The sequence below is a fragment of the Cygnus olor genome, chromosome 2 (genome assembly GCF_009769625.2).
Source record: "Cygnus olor isolate bCygOlo1 chromosome 2, bCygOlo1.pri.v2, whole genome shotgun sequence".
Classification (NCBI taxonomy): domain Eukaryota; kingdom Metazoa; phylum Chordata; class Aves; order Anseriformes; family Anatidae; genus Cygnus; species Cygnus olor.
In genome coordinates, this window is record NC_049170.1 from 74,219,080 (window position 1) to 74,240,818 (window position 21,739).

Sequence of the window (21,739 nt, forward strand, 5' to 3'; positions counted from 1 at the left end):
TTCCACCTTGCAAAATCCTTGAAAATGTATTTCTTCTTCTCATAATGTTTATTTACAGTTTTAAATGTGACTGTGGCTGGTAGGAATTTACTGGAATGACTAGAAGAATTGTTATCTCATGAAAATAGATTGTGGTGTTCTGATATGTGATCTATATTCTCACCACATTATAAAACTAGATGTTTACTCTTTGCATGGAAAGAACTTCTTCCTATTCAGTCCAGAGATGCTGAGATCATGGGGAGTTTTTCTGTAGTAGAAGATTGCCATGATTCAAGTTCTATCAATATAATTATGTATCAAAATCAAGATAATTACATGATAAATAAATCTGAGGACAGTCTTGCCATAAAAAGCTATAGTCAAATCAAACTACATGAGGAGTATGGTTTATAATAACAGAAAGAACTATGATTGAGCTGTGTAGTATTACTTGAAATCTCATATGTTGACCATTACGCTAGAGGCTTCTTTTTCTAATTACTTTCTTGACTTTTTTTTCTCAGCTTTAAGGAAGGATTCAAATTATACTTTTTTAGAGTTGGAATGGACTTCAGCAAGAAACTGGAAACAATAGATAACACAGAGAAAAGTCCACAACCACAAAAAAGTACAGGCAATTGAAATAATTAAATGGTGAAGAAAAAGATACAAGAAAAGCAAGTGTGGGAACATGTACATAGATTGCCAAGTAAGTTTCTTCATTTTAATTCCTTTTTTTTTTTTTCTCCTTTGGGGCATTCATTAAGAGAGCAGGTTTCTAGGCTTGACTGATTACAATGAATTACATTTTATTTTGGTCAAATTACTTTGCTGTTGTACAAGGTACGTGAGTGCATTCTGTAACAGTTACCGTAATCGTACTTATAAATTCTAATGACAAGCAAGAAGATTTCCCTTCTGTAACAGGCCATATGGTGAAGGACAGAAGAGGATTATAGTCTAATTAAGCTTGGAAGTCTCTAGTGTTGCCCATTGCTCAAACAAAGATCACTTGTGTACTGAAACCGGGTTGCTCAGGGCTTTATCCTTAAGAAAGCTTGAAAATCTTCAGGGATGGTGAGCGTACAGACTCCTTGGGCATTCTGTTCCACTGCTTGAACAGTCAGTCTCAAGATGGAAATGCTTTCCCATGTATCTAGTCTGAATCTCATATTTTTTTAATGTTTGTTGCATCTTACTGTCTCAGCGTGCATGTCCATAAATAGCCCAGCTCTGTCTTCTTAAGAATCCCCTTGTATGTATGAGCAGGCTGTCTTTAGGTCTCCTTGTACCCATGTTTTCTCCAGGCTTGAATAGGCTCCATTCCCTTAGCCTAAACTCACAGTGCAAGTGGTGCTGCCCCCTACCAGCATGGGGACCTTCTGCTGAACCTGCCCCGGTTTAGCGATGTCCTTGCTGTGTTGGCTAGCTCAAAACTGAACGCAGTATCCAGGTGTGGCCTCATCACTAGAGGGGGATAGTCCCTCCCCTCAGTGTCCTGGCAGTGCCCCTGTGAACAGCTCCCTAACCCTGATCCTATGAGCCCAGTCAACCACCCATTATTTTTTTGCCCATCTACCAGTCCATCCATCCAGATCATAATGTTGTGGGACAGTGTGGAAAGCCTTGTTACATTCAAGGTAGTTGGTATCCATTGCTTTCTCTTCAACCTGGTCATTTTATTCTAGAAACAAAATTTGGGCCTTTAGGAGCATTCTCTCAAACTCTTTTATAAAGCTTTGCATTGTTTTGGAAACTGGATGAAAGACGTAATTTTAGTGCCTGGCTGTAAACACAGATGTAAACAAGAGTTCAGGTTAATCAGAGGCTGGGGATGCTTCTGTAATAAAGAGCCTGTACGGAAGAGATGGACTTAACTGGAATGAGGAACTAGGGCTTTTGAAATTGAAAACTCACTAACATATATGTCAACTTAAAAGCATGATAAATTCAGCAATAGTGAATGAAGAAATCACTCAAGATTGTGTGTCTGTTGTTAATGAAGTCACAGAAACTCTGTATTGTTGAGCAGAGATGCAACAGATCTGAAATCTTCAGTTACAGGGCCTCCCTGTAACACTAAAACCATGATAAGTTTATATTCAGCGTCCCTGAAGATTCGATCCAAAATCACTGTCTGTGCACAGTTTCAAAATGGCAAACTGCATGAAAAAAAATCCACAGCATGACAGTGAATAGCTGTTTCAGCTTCCCATGAGAATCCCAAGCACAAATAGAGTGATTAATGATGTCGCTAGGCACCTAACAACCAATTTATTATCAGTAGTTACAAAATATGTTAAGTATGTTAAAATAACATCTGTTACAAATAACAGTATAGTGAGGTGAGGTCTGATCCCATCTTAAGCATCACGTAGGGTACTGAAAATTACTATGTTACTTATTGAGTTCTGCATGTCCTTCCTGGATGCAAATACATCAGAGCCTTTTGTTACTCTCTCCACTTTGCTCCCACCGTAAAGCATTTTTCTGGGTGCTTATGGATGATATAGGCTGCCTGGGATGTTTTCGACACTGACGGGCTGTGGGAATAACATTACAACCTATAGATTATGTGAAGTGTGTTGCAACTTGTGCTTTGAGACTTCCATGACTGTCCAAAATCAAACTATGGTTGTAAGACAAGGGCAAATTGTGAAGAATTGTAGAAAAACCTTACAAGACTCAGTAACTAGATAATAAAATTAATTTACATTTATCTATATTGAATTTAATGCTGATGACAAAGAGAGCAGACAAACCTAACTTGCCCTTTTAAGTACAGATTCCCAGTCATTGGACTTGGAAGACAGATTTCAGAGTTAGGAAGGAATATTTCTCAAAAATTTAAATTCTCTAACTACTGACTGTCACAGAAGAATTGTTAGGAAATATTAGGAAGACAATAGAGATCAGAACAGAGAAAATCATTAAGCTTCTGTATGATTCCATCTTTTTCTAAAGAATGTGTACAGTTCTTCTCTAATATTAGAAAAAAAGGGATGATACAAAGTTGGAAAATATGGGGAAGCACAGTAATGGTGATCAAAGATAGGGAAAAAACTTCATCTAAGAAATAGGTAGGCTAGGACTCTTCAGTCTTGAGAAGCTGCAGAAGGAATATGACTGGGGCTTGTTGAAACTTATATAGATTTAATGGGAGAAGCAGAGGCATGATTATGCCCTGTCTTTTCCAAAATAAGAACCTGGCCTATCAATGTACACCAGTAGGAGCCACATTAACAGTAAACAAAAGGAAGTAGTTCTTCATATATTGGTTTGTCTTCCTGTGGAGCTAGTAGCCACAGGACTCTGGCTAATAAAAATAAGCAAAGATTTTAGCCAAGAGCAAAGCAATTGCTAAACACATTTTCTAAAGTGGTTTTGGATTGCTAGCATTCAGATTTAATGCTTTGATTTTTAAAACAAGGTAAGCATTTGTAAATGTTTGTAACTCACTGTTCAGACTGATGTGAGAATTGAATTATGATTTCAAACGTGTTTCTGAATTTTTTTAAAGGAATTTGAAGCTGATGTTGAGAAACAACCCTTTGCAAATTGTTGGGTTTTAAATGTTTTTACTTACTGTTGGTATTACTTATTATAGACTTTTTAAAAAACTATTGGAACTTTCTGCTGAGGTAGCCATACAAAAATGCATTTTTTGTTTCTACAAGCTTTATCTTTGAAGAAAATGTCCATACAAAAAAAGCCCATGCAGTTCTCTGTTTTCATTAACAACTTTTAACAGTTCTAGTAAACTAGATGTAAACATAGCACAAAAACCATTGTTATTACTTATTTCAGTTACCTAACTAGTAATATTACATATTTCTTTTTTTTTTAAATAAGCATGCATCTGAGGCGTGCATTTTGTTCTGTGTATTAAAGTCTTTCTTAGTAATTCTTGTCAAATACAATGAGATTGCCAGAAATCAGCGTGAAAGAAACTGATAAAAAGCCAAGAAAAGGTTTCTGAAGTGACCTTACTTGTAAGGGTTGAAGTGTTCACAATTTACAAGGTGGGATGGGAGTGGAAATAAAGCCAAAATGGAACCAAGTAAAAGAAGCAGGCTGGGAAACATGGAGTTGACAGAGAAGGCTAGCTAGTTTGTTCAATCCAAAAGCTTTTTGTCCTCAGTTCATTCCAAAACGCAGCAGTAGTAACTACTGAACCTTTGATGTGAAAAATTGTGGTTGTTGATTAACATATGATATAAGCCATAACAATACTTTTTAATTAAAAAAATAAACAGAAAAACAACAACAAAAAACCACTGACCACTCCTATAGATTACACGATGGATTGTAAAGTCATTATGAAACACTGGTGATTCAGAGCAGTGTTGCTACTTGCAAGAATATTAATCATTCGTAGATTTAAATGAAATTATTTTTTCAAAATGCTGTTCTGTATAACCATCTGATCAAAAAAATCCTTGTAAAACTGAAAACTGAATTTGAGGTAAAGTAAAATGTGTAGAGAGTTTTAAGACTTTGAAAGACAAGTTTATTACTGTTAAGATGATGGAATGGCAGAAGTAGCCATTGCCACTCTGACTGATGAGTCATGCTCTGTTCTTTAAACACACAGCTATGGCTTAAAATTGTCAAATATTACTTAACTCTGAATATGGCTTTAGTTGTGTGTGCCAGTGGTAATTTCTTGATCAGTCAAGATTACTCTTATACTTTGGAAATGAGTAATACCAGTGCAAAATAACAAGATATAACTTAGTAATAACTATTCTTCCTAGAATTCAAAATTGAAGGACATGCATATATGTATTGAAATTGATATCTGCTATGAAATAAAACTATGAGATAAGTAAAACATATGAGGTTAGTTTGGAGGTGGTCAACTTTAATATGCATTTTAGAATCATAGAATTGTCTGTGTTGGAAGAGCCCTTCAATATCACAAAGTCTAACCATCAATCTGACTGATGGAGTCCCATCACTAAACCAGGACCATTAATATTGTTCTGTGCTTTTTTATAGTGTGGAAATTGCTGTAATCTTACAGGTTATTAGAAATTTATTTCTTTAAATAAAGATTTCTATGTACTTACCTTTCTTGCCTGCCACAAGAATATGATACTGGAATATGCAAATGAAAAATATTAAAAACCTTTTTTTTTTGCTTGTTTGTTGTTTTTACTGCTATATTGCAGTAATACTGGCATGGAGCTGTGTCAGGGTAGGGTCAGGCTGTGTGTTAGGAAAAGGCACTTCCTGACCTCCCTCTTGGTGAACAGGCTCCTCAGTGCAGTGGTCACAGCACTGAGCCTGACAGAGTTCAAGAAGCATCTGGACAATGTTCTCAGATCCAGGGTTTGGTTTTTGGGTGGTCCCATGTGGAGCCAGGAGTTGGACTCTGTGGTCCTTATGGATCCCTTCCAACTCAGTGTATTCTATGTTTCTGGGACATTAAGACATGAACATTTACTAAACTTTAAAAATTGGCACAAGGCAGTGCTAGAGGAATGTGCACGGAGTGCTAGCCAGTATTTGCTAGCCAGTATTTGCTGCCTGTTTTTATCCTTACCTCTTTAAAGATTAGTCAATCTGCATTTGACTTTATTTTACATGTTTGGTTGTGCTCATAGTTTTTGTTAATCTTATGGTGGGGATCTGTAGCATTTTTACTGTTTTGTTTGATTTGCGATTTGCAGCAATGTTTATGTTGATGTTTCAGGTGCCAACCAGGTCTACTGAGCATTAAGGTGCTTTTATATATATATATTTTATATATAAATATATATTTGCTTTGCTAGTTAGGGGTGTGAGCTGTTGCTGCTGTTGTTAAGCTTGTGGAATAGCATTGTGAGTGGATGTGTGAGTAGATGAGGCTTTATTTTTTGGTTCTGTCATGCTTCAAAGTGAAAGCATGTTTGCTGCCTGGTTGAGGTGGCTTATGAAACTGAATATCCCTTTTTCTCAGTCACTTAGCATTGGAAATTGGTCTGGTAACTAGTCTGTAACATTTGTTGCTTCTATCCTTATATGTGTCATAGAATCGTAGAATGGTCTGGGTTGGAAGGGATCATAAAGTTCACCTAGTCCAACCCCCTGCCATGGGCAGGGACAACTCCCACCAGACCAGGTTGCTCAAAGCCCCATCCAGCCTGGCCTTAAACACTTCCAGGGATGGGGCATCCACAGCTTCTCTGGGCAGCCTGTGCCAGTGATTCACCACCCTCTGAGTGAAGAATTTCTTCCAAACTTCTAATCTAAATCTCCCCTCTTTTAGTTTTAAACAGCTCCCCCTTGTCTGATCACAATCTGCCCATGTAAAAAGTTGATCTCCATCTTTTTATAAGTCCCCTTTGAGTACTGAAAAGCTGCAGTGAGGGCTCCCCAGAGCCTTTTCTTCTCCAGGCTGAACAGTCCCAGTTCTCTCAGGCTATCTTCATGTGAGAGGTGCTCCAGCCCTCTGATCAACTTTGTGGTCCTCCTCTGGACTTGATCTAACAGGTCCACATCCTTCTTGTGCTGGACGCAGTACTCCAGCACTCCAAGTGGGGCCTCACAAGGGCAGAACAGAGAGGGGACAGTCACCTCCCTCGACCTGCTGGCCTTACCTCTGGTGATGCAGCTCTGGACACAGTTGGCCTTCTGGGCTGTAAGCACGCACTGCTGGCTTATGTCAAGCTTTTTGTCCACCAGCACCCCGAAGTCCTTCTCTGCAGGGCTGCTCTCAGTGAGTTCTTTTCCCAGTCTGTCCTCATGTCTGGAATTGCCCTGGACCAGGTCCAACACCTTGGACTTGGACTTGTTGAACCTCATTAGGTTATTAGGTTCCTATTAGGAACCTAATATTAGGTACGTGGGCTCACTTCTCAAGCTTGTCAAGGTCCTTCTGGATGGCATCCCTTCCTTCTGTTATATCAATTGCAGCACTCAGCTTGGAGTCATCTGCAAACTTGTTGAGGGTGCGCTCAATCCCACTGTCTGTCACTGATAAAGATATTAAAAAGCACCGATCCCAGGACAGACTCCTGAGGGATGCTGTTTGTCACTGGCCTCCGCCTGGATATAGAGCCACTGACCACCACTCTCTGGGTGCAGCCTTCAAGCCAATTCCTTATCCACTGAATGGTCCACCCATGGTCCACCCATCAAATCCATCTCACTCCAATTTGGGGATCAGGCTGTCATGTGCGATCATGTCAAAGCCTTTATAGAAGTCCACACAGATGACATCGCTTGGTCTTCCTCTGTCAACTAATGCAGTCACTTCATCGTAGAAGGCCACCAGATTGGTCAGGCACGATTTGCTCTTGGAGAAGCCATGCTGACTGTCTCGGATCACTTCCTTGTCCTGTGTGTGCCTTGAAATTGCTTCCAGGAGGATCTGTTCCACGATCTTCTCAGGCTCACCTGGGAGGTGAAGTTCACCAGTCTGTAGTTCCCTGGGTCCTCCTTTCTGCTGTTTTTAAAAATGGGAGTGATGCTTCCCTTTTTCCACTGCCTGGGGACTAGTTGTTTCTGGAGATGCAAACTTAGGATTTCCTTGAGGGATTTGTTCAAGTCATGTTTACCTGTTGTTAAAAGTGAATCTTAGTTTTCAGTCACATCACATACCTACTTTTGCTTATTGAAAGATTTTTGGTAGTTTTTTGGAGAAATGAGTGATCAGAGGGGAAGCTAAATTAATGAGAACACTGCCCTTCTGCATTTTTCGAGGGTTCTGTTTGGTTTTCTGTTGCCCCATAAATTAACAGAAGTCTTGTATAATGTTCAAATGAAGAGATGTATTTTCCCATCAGTTTTACATTGTAGCACCTTGAGGTAGTCTTGGATAAATCAAGATGGAATGAAGAGGCCTTTTTTGCTTTCTGAAATCCGAGGCCTGGGAGATATTTCTTTCATTTTTTCAATGTATTTGTTTGTTAAGTGCTTGTGCAGCACGAATATGTGGGATCTGATGTGGCATTCTTTCACTCTCAGTTTTTTGTTAGTTTTGAGGATACACAAGATGGAGATGTTACTGCTAATGCAGCTGTATCTGTTGATGGACTAGTTCTTAGCGTGTAGTAGTTTTGACTGTATTTCCTATGGTTTATATCAAGATAGTGTCTAGATTTGAAATAAAAATTATATAAGTTAGGAGGAGTAATGTAACATTTCCTTTTGACATTATCTTCGATCTACTGTAGAGGTCACATGAACTCCAGTGTTAGATTTTTTGAAGGGCTTTCTTCACCTCTTAAAGGGTTAACAATTTGTTGCGTATTTTGCTGGGTTTTAATACCTGTATTCAAACTTAGTTCATTGTCAGGATTATACTTTGGATTCCAGTGCATGGGCTTTGCAATGCTCTGCTGCCATTTTCCTCTTGTTAGTAGTCAGACTGAGTTATGTTTGTTGATTCAGAAGTGCAGGTAAAGGGCACAAACAATGTAATGGAACAGGCTTCAGTCTCAGATATGTGTTAAAGAACCAGGAAAACATTTTAACCAGTAAAACATTTTAACCAGTAAAAGTGAAGATTTTGTTTTTAAATTCCCAAATAATTTCCCAGTCAAACTTGGGATTTTATTTGGGAAGTGTCTGTCCTGTCCCTCTGTTGGGCAGTGAGACTGGTTATTCTTCAATGAAGGCTCAGCCCTGGTTGCTCATAAAGGAGATCTCCGTTGTCTTCTTTCCATCTCTTTTACCTCTGAAGTAAGTCCCGAATGCCACCTACACAGTGTTTCTGAGGTGTGACACTTCTGTGATGATAAACCTCAAGTTATCTGGCTTTGTTCTGTTGAGGCAACGGGGCAGGCAGAAAACCTAGCACCAGCCTGGTTGCCCTATTCATGGGAATCCTTTCTTGATGTTAGCTAATCCACTTGATTGTGACAGGAATTGGGGTCCCTGCAACCAAATTCCCAAAAGGATGTGTAAAAGGGTAGCAACTTTTTCATCTTGATGTGAGTAAAAAATAGCAACCTCAAGAGCATCTGTCTCATAACATCTGTAGCTGCCACGTTTGGCTAAGCAACGCTTATCAGCTTACCCTGAACTGGAAACAGCAATAATAACTTGGTAATAATGATCGCAGCTGCACGCTCTCTCTATGACTTTAATAACCTGAGTTATTAAAGTTATTAAACCTAAGTTTAATAACTTACAGTTGAAGGAACTGATGTCTATCAGACACTTAGTTTGTATTTGTTTATTTTCATTAATTACTGCAGATTGTCTGCAGAATGTGGATTTGTGGCTATACAGTGATAGGATAAACACTACATACCCTTCTATGTAAAATAATGTCTCTTTAATTTGTAGAATATTCTCATTATCTTTAGTACATAGAAACCTCTATGTAACAATCTTTGGTTTAGAATGACAGTCCTTTTTGCTCTGCGGAATTGTAAAGGATTGCTTTGTAGTTCACTGACTATTTTATGGAAGTTGGTTTCATTCAGTGTGATAAATGATGATAGATACAGTTCAAAAAAAAAATGTAACTGGATTGGGTTCCAAATGTTGTAACAGATCAGATGTTCTTTTATCTTCCTCCTGAACTTGGATCTAGTGTAGGTCTGTTAAAATTGTTAAAACCAAAATGGGCTAATGTGTCTGGAGCAGTCTCCTTTCCCATCAGCACTGTGTACAGTACTGTGCAAACCAGTGCTCTGTGCCAGATGCAGGAGCAGACACACATCACACCCTCGTGCAGTCCTGTTTCCTATTTCTGTTCAGTCAGGATTGTCTCCTCTATTAATTTTTCCTGCTTGAACATCTTCATTTAGAAGCTTTACTAGATTTAACGGGTTATTTTTGTAGTGTTTATTTTTTTGCTGTTGCTAAGGGTGGCCAGTAAAAGAACAGTAAAATGCAAATCATTTACACATTTTGATGAACAAATTCCCTGAGGTTTAAAAGAAACTACAGCATTTTCACTGTAGCACTGTGACAATGAATCATTGGCAATGCCCAGTGTGCCAAAGTCCCAGGTGCACAGCTTTCAAAAACAGCACACAGGAAAAACAGCAGTATTTTTTTTCCTCATTCATCAATCCTGTGAAGCCAAATTAGCTTCTGGAATCCCCACAGCAATTTGTAAATGATGTATGAAATAAAATATTCCTACCTGCAGAGTGCAAAGGGCAAAGAAAAAAATAGCTTTTCCATCCCTGTTCTGACATGCTATTTCAGCAATACTCGGTATCTAGTTAGACACTGCCAGAAATAAGATACTAGTTCCAGATGCATGGAAAAATACCATTTACAGAAATCTTCTGTGCATTTTTCTTTCATTTCCCGTTTGTTCTCTCAGCACTGCTAACCTCGACAGATCAATCTTTCAGAAAACATACTTGTTCATGCAAGTCTATCGATAGTTTTGAGAAATGGAATGATTTTTCTTGTATTTTTCTGTCTGATCATGGCTTGAGGAAGTGAATGAACTGCACGTCCTCTCAAGGTCCACTGCTCTGTACTGTGATTAAGATTACATGTGCATATTTTTTCTCTGCTATTTTGCTTATATAGGATTCAATTCCCTAGATATTACCAGCTGTTTCTGGAGACAGACTAAAAACATTTTTCAGTGTTAATTTTGCTTTTTGTTGTTCTTCAAATTTTAATAAAAAAATTATAGTTCTTCCTTTCCATTTGGAACTGAGCATTCACTACAGAAGAGGTTTGCATTTGTATCTGGCCTCAGTTTATGTAAAGCTCTGCATGTTATTAAGCTTTTTTTTTTTTTACATTTAGAAAAAAATGTTTTCTGTTTTGGTCACCCGCATCACAGGTTACATGGTGGACTTACAGTCAGTAACCTATCAACTATTTATGATAATTCTACGGAATTTCTTATCGATGCAGATGCTGTTAGAGAAGACTTTATTTTAGAGTATGGATATTAGAAAAAGAATGTAATGGCAATAAAATAGTAAATGCTGTGTCACTGGACCACGAAGTGACTGGAACACCCCTACAAAAATAAAGAAAACAAACCTTGTAGTGCCTTTCTTCTTACACTACCTGTTCAGGACAGGTATAATTCAACTTAGATGCGACCAGTTCAAAATTGATAAGTTAAAAAACATAGAACACAAATAAATAAAATTTGGTACTGCTTGTTGAAGCTAACTGAAGGGTTAGACCTCAGCTGGAGTAAGAGATATGTATACACATACACATATATAGAGACATTCATAAGTTCCAGGTGGTATGGTTGGAATTACTTTTGGAGGGTGTGTAACCTGTAATGCTGCCAAGTGCAAGCACATTGTTTACTTGAGGTTTGAAAGGAATTCTGCTGGTATGTTAATGTCTTCATGTTTTTTGGGGGGTGAGTTTTTTTTTCTTGCACCTGTTTCCAAATCACTCTGTGTGTCTTTGAAAATAAATTCAAACCAGTGGATTCATGAAATAAGATAATTCCTACATCTCATGAAACTGTCCAAGTCCTTGAACATCTATGTACGCATACTCTCCTCCCAAACAGTTGGAAAATACTGTCTAGTGGTTAGCGGGGTCAGTGAACTACTGAAGTCAGTGTTGCTTGCAGGCATTCATAAATGTTCAGATGCAGCCACCAACTGCATAAGTCTGTGCCACCGAGAAACGTGATTAATCACTCTGTGCAGGTATCCACACAAACACAGCTATATTACTTCTGATACTTGAGTAAGGTCGTTTCAACGTAGCTCAGGTTGTTCTTCATGGCACCACATTGCACAGTGTAGCAATGAAAAAGGGAACTGTGGTGATGTGCTTCTTGGAAAGTCCGTATTGACCCTGCAGTATCTTTACATCTTTTACTTTTATCTTCAGCATTGAAGTTGATGAAACATCAAGAAAGAAATATTTTATTGTTTATCCTTCTTTTTCCTCAAGGTTAAAGATACTCTCAACAACTCCCACACTAAGACTGTGGTGACAGAACTGTGAATTACCAGAATTTTATGACTTTGTTACAAGAACTTTAGAACCTGAAAATAAATTAGCTCCATCTATAAGAAACGCTGTGATTAGTGGTGGGGGTTACTAAGCCCACTATCCTTTAAAGATAATGTGTGATTAGATCTCATAATGCCTGATAAGGCATGGTATTGTATTAAACATATATCAGGGGAATTCTGCTAACTCTTTCCTGTATGTATACTTGATATCTACATGGGAACTGTTATGTGAGTTCAGCTAAATTCTGAGCATAAGCATTTACACTGTTTTTCTTCTCTAATCTTCTCTAACAGGCTTCCTGTTTACATGCACTGCTAGGAACCTAATGCTTTTTGAGTTCTTTTGCTTTTGGCAAATACTACAATTTTTCTATGGGAAAACAAAATAAAAATGTGTTTACAGGTCAGACTTTGTTCATAAGCAGTTTAAAAATGTTTTTAACAGATATCTTTGCTTTCTTTTCCCACACTCCAATATTTTTCTCTTGGTACTGTGATTACCCATGCTCATGCAAAAGTTGGTATCCCTTTAACTAGAATGCCTGAATGGATCTTCAATTTAAACTCAGTCAACCATGGTCAGTGCAATTTAGTTTACATTCTTGGTAGTAAACTTTTCCTTCCACTGTGTGCATGGGTAACGGACTTTGGTTAAGGTGAGATTTCACATACCTGGCAGATCAATAACTCAGGGCAAATTAACCATGTACCTTTAAATTTGCTTTCCAAGGACAAGGGTATTCTTCTTTACCACAGACACAGAGATCTCTGAAACAGTATGCGTATTGTATTTCACAGCTCATTTGTTCCAGGCCCACAATGCCTGTTGGAGCACTCTGCACAAAGCAAATGCCAAACAAAGTCATACGAACAAAATACTCATGGTCAGTCTTTAAGTTGATTATTTTCAGGTCACCTCTCATATTCAGGTGGAAAAGTCTTGACTTTGTCTGCATCATCAAACTGTCCTCGTCATCCTTTGTGGGGCAGACGTGGATAGGGAGAAACATAATGAATATCAATCCATTAAAATTCAGTTGTTACTTATGTGGTATGCGTATCCCACATAGAAAAGAAATGGTGGTTTGGGTTTTGACTATCTTTAGTGTGGATCAAATGGGTTCAGGAAAGTGTTAGAGTAAGGAAATTTATTTGCTTCATATTTAAATGAGTCCCTGCTGTGATCTTCATGAAAGGAATAAACTTAGGAGACTATATATAGATGGATTTATATAAAATACCCAGCATATGAGACCTAGAATCAGATTGAGCTAGAGTACTGCTGAACAGTGAAGAAAACCTTGTGGATCACTCCGGGATAATTAAAAAGAAAAAAAAAAAGCTTTTAATGTTACAGTGGCACTGATTAGCTCCTATTTAGTAGAAGTTTCTCCTTAGCTTCCACTCTTCCTTTGAAAACAAAACTAAGTAGTTACTGTACCCATGAGTCAGTTGCTCACAAGAGGTTAGTTGTGCATACTGGTAGATTTCTGGCTAACGGTTGCATGTAAAACTAGGTTCAGTTTGGTTTTATCAGCATTGTTTTCCACTCTAGCGTTTGTTACCTGTTGGCTTTCTATCTCTGTGCAGGTAGAGATTCTATTTTATGCATGTTGAAATCTGTTATATGACTTTTTTAGATGGCAATTTTTTTGAGGTGAGGAACTATCCTTTAGTATGTATGTGCACTTTCAATAATACAATAAGATTTCATTGTCTTTGCACAACAGAAAACTAAAGGTTAAAAAAGAATGCGAAGGCAACCTTACACGTGTTTTACCTGGCAAAACAGTAATTTCTGAGCTGTGGGTATGTTGAGGATTTCTTGTTTTGTTTCATTAGTTTAATAGTACAGAGAGGAAATTTTCACGTGACACATGTAATGTGAACTCTGAATAGTCGAGATTGATTTTGCTCAACTAAAATGTAAGAGCACAGAGGTGATAGGTTAGCTGAGGTTCAGAAAATGGTATTAATATAAGAGTTTGTGGGTTGTGGGTCAAAGGTTCATCTAGCCTACTAACCTGTTTGGATCAGAGCTTGTAAAGCAAATATCTAATAAAGACAGAATATCATGGCTTTCCTTTGAGTTACTCAATTTTGAACTAGTTTTCGCTCACAAGATATTTTTAAGCAAATCTGTTTTCAGTGTGTTTTGCTTCCATGTAATTTTTGTTTACCCTGAAGGCACTGTAAACTCCTAGCATTCACAGCATCTTGTAGCACTGTTGCATTGTCTGACAGCTGCATTGTCTGAGCAACTGCCTCCTTTGTTATGAATCTGTCTTACGCTAGTTCCACATTATGTCTGCTATACTGGAAGAGATGGTGTGCAATTCCTCCTCATTTACCATCTCTCTGCATCAGATTGGTTTTTATAGTTTGTTAACTTTCTTTCTCTCTTCCTCCCCAAACTTAGTCTCTTGTTCATACAGGATGTGTCCTATGTCACTGAACGTTATTACCAACATACTCTGGCTCTTTTCCACTTTCATTACTTCGTACTTCAGTTAACTTACACAGCAATGTAAAGATACTCTCATTTCATTCTCTGTGCCTTTCCTAATAATTCCAAATGCTTCGTTTGCTTTTTCTTGCTGCTAGTGAGTACTGAAGTGGCAGTTTTACAGAGCTATCATAATCCCATAGTCAGCACTTAATCAGCTGAGGGCCTGTCATTTCATTTGCATATCACTTACATATGCACATTTCCCTGCTGCTTCACTTCCTGTATACCTGGGCATATCCAGTTCTGCTGCTGCTGTCTCTGTTCCAGATAAACACACACTGTTTACTTGTCGTGGGTAGAACAGGGCATAGAAATCAGGAACATGGATAGCTTGACTTTTATTTAAAAAAAAAAAAAAAAAAAAAGGCACTTGGCATCCCTAAGATGCTCATACAAAGTATGTACAAAGAAAAAATGTGTGTGTGTGTGTGTATATATGTGTATATATATATCTATATATAAAAGGAACTGACACTGAAGCTTGGCTTGTTGGTTCAAAAAACACAGGCTTTTTGACACATGGGCTAATGTTTCTTCCATCAATCGTTTCTTGTCCTTGGCAAAATTACTGAGCAATGTCTTGCACAATAGAAAGCTAGTGTGTGGCTGTGGGTGTTGTATAGGCTACAGATAAGCTGTGTATGTGTACACACAATGGCTGCACCTTATTGTCTTTCAACTATAGATTTTTTTTTCCACTTTATTACAGTGGTTATATTTATATCTAGTGATAATGTTTTCCCACAAGATTTAATCAGTTTATTTTCTGATATGTTATCTTACTCTTTTTTCAATTTTTTTTCATACTCTTCTTTTGTCCTGGAATATTTTGCTGCTAATAATGTGTAAGGAATTCTGGCCAATTGCAATGGGTTTTATCACCATCACTCTAGGACATTTTTTACAAAAAAAAAAAAAATTACAGAAAGAGGCTTTTGAACAGATAAATACAACTTTCCTTGAAGGCACGAGAAGATCGTAGTGGCTTTTACCATACTACTAGATTTCTCAACAGTCACAATAGTGCATGTGTTGTACAATGTCTTCAGGGAAGAGGAAGGAATGATTTATCAAGGTCAGGTCTTACAATCTTTGATTTTTTAGTTTGGGTATTATAAAAGTTGCCATCTGTTCAAGGAAGTTACTGCATAGGTATCTCGTAAGTATCTCTGATTCCAAAAACATTTTTACAGCAGTTGGGTCTCATCTCGTATAAAGTGTTAACAAGCTATTTATTACATCTATTGAACTTTTAACAATGTGTTCCACAACTCTAAATATAAATGTAATTATTCGTTTTCTCGCATTGTACTTTAGAAATTGCTATTACAAGTATTCCTTTAGAGCTCTGAATCCTCAGATTTCATTTCTTTTCACAGCTATGGAGTTCTAAAATTGATCAGAACCCCGTTTCTTCAAGCCTTGCATACAAGCTATTTTCATATAAGGAAAATCTTTCTTACATGATACCCTTTCTGTTACATTGTAAGGTTTTGATAGAGTATCTTTGTCAGACAGTTCTTTATGGTTTCCATGTACAAATTTACAAAATAAAAGAGTAAGACTGGAGGGAACCACAGGCGTAGGTCTCTAGTCCAACTTCTTATGCAAAGCTGGGTCAGCTACAGGGTCAGATGAGATTGCTCAGGGCTTTATCTGGTCAAATTTTGGGAACCCCCAAGACAGCCTCTCAGGGCAGCCTACTACACTGTTGGAATGTCCTCAGGGTGATCATTTTCTCTTGCATCCACACCTTATCAGTCTTGTCTTTCCACCAGGCACCTGCCTCCACCCTCTTGCAGGTATGGGCAGGCCTGTCACCCTGAAGCTCTCTCTTCTCCTGGCTGGACAAGCCTCAGCCTCTCCTCACAGTTAAGTGTTCAGCCCTTGAGCACCCTAGGGGTTTTCCAGTGAGCTTGCCTCAGTTAAATGACATCCTTCCTGTACTGGGCACTCCAAAAGTGAATGGAGTTAGCAGGTGTGCTCTTGGGATTGCCAAATAGAGGATAATTTCTCCCCTCAGGGGCAGCATTTAGTGTTTGTCCTTGCTGGATTTCAGGAGTTCCCTGCTGTCCCATTCCTCCAGCCTCTGTAGATCCCTCTGAGTGTTGGTTGCTTCCCCCTATTTGGTGCTATCAGCAAACCAATGAGAGTGTAGCCTATCAGTGTCACTGATAGAGATATTAAACAGGAGAATTTTCATCACAGCCTTCTGTGGTGCTGCACTATTCCATTTGGTACCAGTCTCCCTATAGAGTATGTCAGATTTTTTACCCGCCCACCCAGAATGTGATATCCTTACATGGATACAAGAATACTGTGAGACAGCATTGGAAGTCTTACTGAAGTTGATGTAAATAACATTCACTACTCTTTTCATCCCCTAATCCTGCCATTTCAGCACGGCTGTTGGGCTGTTCAGGTACGATTTATCTTTGGTAATTCCATGCATTCTTTTTTCTCCTTCACGTGCCCAGAACTGTGTTCATGGAGAACTTGTTCCATGATTTTCTCAAAATGAGGCTGCTGGCTTGTAGTTCCTTGAGTTGACTTCTTAGTGTTTTTTAAAGATGTGTGTGACATTTTCAATTTTTCAGTCACTGCTAACTTCCCCTGATCTTTGCTACTTTTCCAAGGTGATAATGTCCTCTGTGAAATTGGCCAGGTCTCTCAGCACTCTTGGGTGCAATCTGTCAGGTTGCAACGACTTCCCTGGGTTTGGTTCTCATACATAACCCACCGCTGACTGTTCCTCTCCTTCAGTATGCACAAAGGTCTGGGAGATCTTGTTGGTGAGGATGCAAGAAAGACATCGGGTATCTCAGCCTAGTTTGTGTCTGCTGTTGCTCCAGCCACATGCCCCACTGAACAATTAGGACCATGTTTTATCTTGCCAGCTTTTTTTCTATTAATCAACAAAAAGAGCTTCTAATGCTGTATTATGATAGCCCTTGCAAGTATCAACTTTGTGAGCTATGGCTTTTCTTATGTTATCCCTGAACATCTGGGCAATACTCATTTGTAGCTTGTTCCATTGTACTGCCTTTTTACACTGAAAATCAGTCATGAACTCCCTGTTTAGTTAAACCAATCTGGTAATCTGTTCCTTTTCCTGATTATTGGCCTGGACCATTTTAGAGCGAAAATGAGATTATTCTAAAAGACTTGCCAACTTTTGCAAGTTCCTTTGCCCTTCAGAGCTGCTTTTCACTGGACCACTCTAGTTCCTTGAATAAGCTGAATCCTGTTCTCATAGAAACCCAGGGTACGTAGTCTGTAGTCTGCTACTTGTCTTCCCTTCACTTGGGATCCTGAACTCTTCTGTTTCATGGTCAGTGCAGCCAAAGCTGCCATTGATTACCATCTCCCCAGCCAGATCCTTCTCCTTAGTGACAAGCAGATGTGCCTGTGCATCACGTGCTGTTCCTTCATCCAGTACTTGCATCAAGGAGTTATCCCTACCATGTCCCCAGAAAACTGCTGAATTGCCTGGATTTAGTTCTGTTGCCATTACAGTATATTGCAGAAAAAAATCCCTCCTAAAGGTAAGGGTTTATGATCCAGAGACCTTCTTTAGTTGTTTACAGACTTCATACTTTCTCAACCTAATTGGTAGTCTGCAACAAATCTCCTTGCACTGGCATCTCCTTTGATCTGCATTCAGAAGGATGGGGAGAATCTTTGAAAAACTCATTATCAGTAGATTAATTAATTGTCATTTGTATTGTCTGAGTCCGTCTTTAAAGACTAACCATGTACATTAACAATTCTTACATTTTGTGACTACTTTACAATATGGGTTACTAGAAATCCAATCCAAAACAAAATTATAGCATGATATAGTATCCGCTTACCAAGTAAAACTAATATCCATACAGCCTGTGCCTAACTTGTTTTGGGGGGAAATACTGGAAATACAGGTCTAAGCATTGGCCTAAAATCAAATGCAAGTTTAAATACTACATTTGGCGTAGATTTTCCTGTGTCTCTGTTACTTACTTCCTTCCCTTTTAGCAGCCCTTTTGCATTCCTTTTCTGAGATTCCTCTTAACATTCCTAGAGAGGCTACAGCAATGGAGATGATGATTGCAGTAAGAAGATAGATTCCATGTCCTTCTCCAATATCAATTTTCAGAGAGGTGCCAAAAGAACTGATGGTGTTGGTAGTCGGGTAATAAAGTGACTCATGAACATGTAGTAGTAACATGACCAAGTTTATGGAACTCAGAATACTAAGATAGTGCTGACAAAAGCCAACTGATTGGTTGGGTTTTGCATGTTGCTATGTGTGAAGTTTATTGATAGCAAGACTATTTTCAAATTGCTGCTTTTACTTTATGTAAGATTTTACCCACCTTAGTTCTCAACATAGTTAAATCACCTGATTTACATAAAACAGCACTCACCATGTCTTGTTATTTCTATTTGAATTTGTCAGTACTTGCAGCTTAAGCAGCCATACTTGGTTATACTCCATATTTTAGTTTACCTTTTCTTGTCAATCTTTCCAAAATTCAAGAGGTCACTTCTTTATGGAGTGGGTTTTCAACTTTGACTTTTCCGTCTTCCCTACATGGGGTAGGATCAGAAGTAGCAGTAGTGTTACTTTACAGAACGGGAAAAAAAGCTAATTTATTTAAAGTTCTTAGGTTTGTTTATAGCAGTGAATTAGCATTTTGTTCCATGCAGTGCAATTTAAAACCACTTTTCTGTAATTCTCCTTTATATAGTTATGAATAATTGCTGTGTGAAAAATGAACACATAGTAGAAAACTGTTAAATGAGTAATCTCATTTTAAACACATTTATTCTATTAGCTACCATTTATTTGAGAGGACTGCACTGTGTTACAGTATATACCCTGGGGTGCTAGAAATCTGGTGGTGTAGAGTTTTTTCCCCTTAAAAACCCATGAATTTTATAAGGTCCCATTTTTTGAAAGAAGTGAGCTTTCTATTTTAATAAATATCTTGATTGCTCAATTGTCTTCTGATTTAGTCATTCCATAGCTGAAGAGATGAGGTATGTTAACCCCTTCCTTGAAACAAACAGCCTGAAACTGTTATGTGTGAAGAACAACCCATAACACAGGTTTGAAATTGAGCTGTTTGTAATGGTCTTAACAGAGGTGTAATACTAACAAATACATGGACAGATACACTTAACTATTTCCTTGTTGTTTGATTTAACGAACATTTAGTCTCAAAATCCATTTTATGTGCACTTGAGTTATTGTGTGTGGTGTTCTTCAAGAGGATTTTATGAAAAAAGATATGCCTATATGAAAACTCTTTTTATGGTATAGAGGGATTGATGGTCAGGTGAGATTATAGACAGCAGTCAATTTTTTTTATTTAGTTATTTATTTAATGTCTGATAGCCTTTTAAACGTCTTTCTAAAGCTCTACTGGTAGTGTCAGTATTCTGTGCTGCACTGTTCGCTGGTGCTCTCCTCCTATGCTTTCACATTTCTCAGGCTCACGATGAACAACATTGCAGGTACCTTTTCCTACTGCAATACTTGAGCTCAAGGGATTGATTTCAACCATTTTTTTTCCATTTTTTGGTATACAGCTATGCCACAAGTTGCAGTTATAGCAGCACCTCCATATTGGTAACCTTAGTTACCCTCCTACAGATGAGGTTATTTTGACATACATATTAAAATGGACTAAATTCACATTTTAAGCTCAAATTGGGAAAAGTAGTGTTCCTATCTAAACATGACCTGATATGCTGAGGCGCAGTAATGGTTGGCTTGATGCAACGCTCCAGCAATAACAACTAAATAAAACTTGGCCAAGTGGAGGCAAGAGATTTGAAAAGTTAAAGTCCTGCTGGGCGTTGATGAAAGTTGCTGGAAGAGGAGGGAAATGCATTTATAAAGAAAAACTTGTAACTAGTGTTGTCGACATCTCATTTTGATTTACAGACATTATTAAGAATCTTAACTCAGTGATGTTGCAGTTAAGTATCTCTCTGAGATACTAAGCCTATGGTTCTGTTTCTGCTGAGTCTTTTACCATTTCCTGTAAAGTTCATACTTTTGTCAATTAAAAAATAAAAATATTAATGACCCTGCAAGGTCATGATATTATTGCAAAGTTCCTTTTCATAAGAACTATGTTTTAGAGAGCATCCTCTTGTATATGTATTTCTTTTTTGAGTTCCAAACTACAGCTTCACATTTGTGGCTGCTCTGCAAACTAGCCATCCTTATATAATGATAAAATAAATAACAACCCAAGAAATTCAAAATTAAACAAGTATACCCAAATATGTGTAAAAAGCAGAACAAAAATTGTTCTATCTTCTTCCTGATACCAGCTTGCGAATTTTCAGTTTATTTTACCAAGGCAGGACTGGGGCTGAAAGAGTAGTTACTGCTTATGATAATTTTTGTTAGAACTAGTGGCCACACAGTAGTTTAGGCAGAAACCTGCAAGATCTGAATCCTATCTTCAGTTTAGAAAAAAAAAATGTTTGGGTTTGTTTATTTTTAAAATAAAATCTCTCTTTGGACTACCTGTTTTTCAAGAATGTGTTTATTTTAGGGTATTTAGGATATTAACTGCAATGTTTTGTAGTCATAATAGTATTGTGTTCATAAAGAGTGACTTATTTTAATTAAAAGTCTGATCCTTTCTAGATCATAGAAAGGTGATATGGAGTTCATAGTTCATAGTAGGAACTGAAGATCTGATCTGTCCTTGTACGCTCATTCTGTCTCACATTGTTAGCCAGGTGATGGAAGAGGTACATTTTATCTGTAGGCCTCAAGAAAAAAAAAATACAAAACCCTCCTAAATTTATTTATGGATTCTTGTGGTTTTTATTTTCTTTTCCTCCTCCTTCCTCCTGCTACAGAAAGAGTGATATCTCTAGGCTTCATTGCTCTACAGAAGGATTCTGAGTATATTGGTTTTGTGGCATCCCCCCTCCTCTGAAGCAGATCAGGAACATACCTAGGAAAACTTGCTGAGATTCTGAATCATTACAGCTTTACGTCTTGAAAGGGTAACCACAGTAAAGGCTAGAAGAATGTAGGCTTGTTTATTTCAGAGGAGGATTTCCTGCTGATTTTTTTTTCCTCTTCTGTTTTTCGGATATGATGTTGAAAAAAAACACGTTTGAATATAGACACGGTTTTGTTGCTAATTGACGGTATATATGAACACCTCTGGAGTTAACTCCTTTAGTCTAAAATAATAGTCTGTCTTCTTGTTCCTCCTTCCAGTAGTAAAATGCTTTTAGGCAGTGCATGATCCACTAAAAGAAACTAAACTGAATATACAGTGAACTACAAATAAACTATTTTGAATACAAGGATGATCGGTTAGTT

At 37.9% G+C, this 21,739-nt stretch overlaps 1 long non-coding RNA gene across 1 annotated transcript in view; it reads left to right on the top strand.

Annotated features, from left to right (window-relative positions):
* The first annotated feature begins 542 nt into the window (after nt 1-542).
* LOC121066214 overlaps nt 543-21,739 on the top strand; it is a 30,269-nt gene continuing 9,072 nt past the window's right edge. Inside the window, exon 1 of the long non-coding RNA XR_005817590.1 lies at nt 543-691. This is a non-coding gene — a long non-coding RNA (uncharacterized LOC121066214). The remainder of the gene's footprint in view (nt 692-21,739) is intronic.